Source organism: Lygodium microphyllum, chromosome 7, assembly GCF_053477565.2.
Source record: "Lygodium microphyllum isolate KBCC chromosome 7, Lygodium_microphyllum_v1.1.10, whole genome shotgun sequence".
Lineage (NCBI taxonomy): Eukaryota > Viridiplantae > Streptophyta > Polypodiopsida > Schizaeales > Lygodiaceae > Lygodium > Lygodium microphyllum.
The window spans coordinates 152,286,235-152,288,734 of NC_141141.1; positions in this window are offsets into that span (position 1 = coordinate 152,286,235).

Genomic DNA, 2,500 nt, shown 5'->3' on the forward strand with positions numbered 1-2,500 from the left:
AATTCTAATATAAAAACTATTTATTGTGCTTTTCTTAGGAATTTGTGATAATTTAACACTAGATTTTCAATAATTGAAGTGTGTTTAAGTACTAGTAAAGATATAGAAAACAAGAAAGTACAATACATAAGTGAAACTATGTTTTGAAACTATTGTAGATCTTTTGTGGGCCAAAGATGATACTTGGCATGCTATAAGGTGGAAACAAATTACTACTAGTAAGTGTGATGGGGACCTAAGGATCACTAGCTTATAACTTGAAACTTGATGATATAGTCTCAAATGGATTCCATAGATTAGAACTAACAAAACCTAGTCTACTCTTCTCAATTATTTGTCTTTATAAGGTGCCCTATAAAAGTAAAGGTTGAGATGGGACAAGTTGGTATAATAGGATACTTCTCCAATCTTAACATAGGAAAATATAGCAATCAGATACTAGTAATCTCATAGTTAATTATTAGCAATCCTTCCTTAAGCATATGAAAATGGATGAGAATAGGGGAGACTTCTCTTCCTCTCCCCACTTGGTTCAATTCCTCCCTTTTAGTATACAATTTTTTCTTGCCTATTGTGAATCCTAAACTATCTTCATAAGAAAGAAATGATAATTCAAGAGGATTTGTTGGATAAAAGGAACTACTTAGTATTTTAATAATGATGTCCATGCCATGCTCTCTTTCACAAAAGGAGATTGACTAGCTTAGGTCTTTTAAAGTGAAAAAGAGTTGGCTATCTTCCCTCAGAATTGGCATTGGTTTTAGATTAAATTGTGTAGGCCACTAAGGAATTCTTTTTCTTAAAACAAGGATTGTTCACTACCCAAGGCTAAGTGGATGATTTGTAAATGCTCATAGCTTCTAGAGCAAGAATAATAACTTCACTAGCATTCTCCTGATTCTCTCTCTCTCCTTTTTTCTCTCCCCACTTTTCTTCTCTCTTTCTCTCTCTCTCTCTCCTTTTATTCTCCCCCCTCTCTCCTCTCTTTTCCCTCTCTCTCTCTCTCTCCCCCTCTCTTTTTTCCTTTTCTTCTTTTTCTTCTCTCTCTCTCTCTCTCTCTTCTTCTTTCACTTTCTTTCCCCCCCAGTCTCTCTTAAAGTATGTAAATTTTATCTTTTCCCTATATATAATTCTCTCTTTATGTTTATATTCTCTCTCTTCTTTTCCTCTCTCTCTCTCTGACCCTTTTCTTCTCCTCCCCTTTCTCCTAATTTTCATTTTTTTCTTCTCTCCCTCTTTTCCCTTTTTAAATTTATTTTCTCTCTCTTTCTTTCCCCCTCTCTCCTTCTTCTCTCCCTTCCTCTCTCTCTCAAAAAATATTTAAATTTAAAAAATACTTTTCTCTTTTCTCTTTTTCCTCATCTCCCTTCCTCTTTTCCTCTTTCTTATTCTTATTCTTATTCTCTTTCTTTCTCTCTCTCTCTCTTTCACTCTCTCCTCTTTTTTCCTTTTTTTCTTCTTCTCTCTTTAAAATTTTTAATTGTCTATTTCTTTTAAAATTTATCTCTCCTCTCTCTATAATTCTCTCTCTATGTTCAAATTCTCTCTTTTTCTTCTTATTTTCTCTCTCCTTTTATTCTCTCTGCCTCTCTCCTCTCTCTCTCTCTCTCTCTTAAGTTTTATATTTCCTCTCTCTATAATTCTCTTTCTCCATGTTCCCCCTCTCCCTCCCTCCCTCTCCTCTTCTTTCTTTTTTGCTCTATATATATATATATATATATATATATATATATATATATAAAGTTTAAATTAAAAAGTTTAATCTAACTGTGTGTGTGTGTGTGAAAACCTAGGCCCTACACATGAGAGAGAGGGGGGAGGGGAAGAAAAAAAATGTTTAATTTAAAAAAGACTATTCTCTTTCCTCTTTCCTCTTTCCCCCCTCCTCTCTATGTCTTCTTCTTTTTATCCTTCTTCTTCTTCTTTTTCTTCTTCTTCTTCTTCTTCTTCCTCTCTCTCTCTCTCTCTCTCAAAGTTTGTGAAAAATTATGTTCCAAAAGACTTTAAATTAAAAAAATTTATTAAAAATTTTAATTAAAAAAGTTTACTCACAGAGAGAGAGAGAGAGAGAGAGAGAGAGAGAGAGAGAGAGAGAACCTAGGCCTTACACATGAGAGAGAGAGGGGGGAGGAGGGAGGAATTCGATTAAAAAGGGGAGGGGGGAAAGAAAGAGATTATAAGTGAGAGAGAGGGGAGGGGATTTTAATTTAAAAAAGGGAGGCAAGGGGGGGGGGGAGGGGGGAAGGGGAGAGGCTTTAATGAAAAAAGGGAGGGGGAAGAGAGAATGCGAGATTACACATGAGAAAGAGGGGAGGGGGTTTTGATTAAAAAAGGGAGGTTTGGAAAAGGGGGTAGGTTCGAGAAGCCCTCTAGAGGTTCGGGGCTTTTCGAACCTATAGCAAAAATAATATAGTAGTTAGATGAAAGGAATAAAACTTAGGAGTTGGGCTCTTGAACATGGACACACACTACATTTAGAAGGCTCAATGTGCTTCTTTTT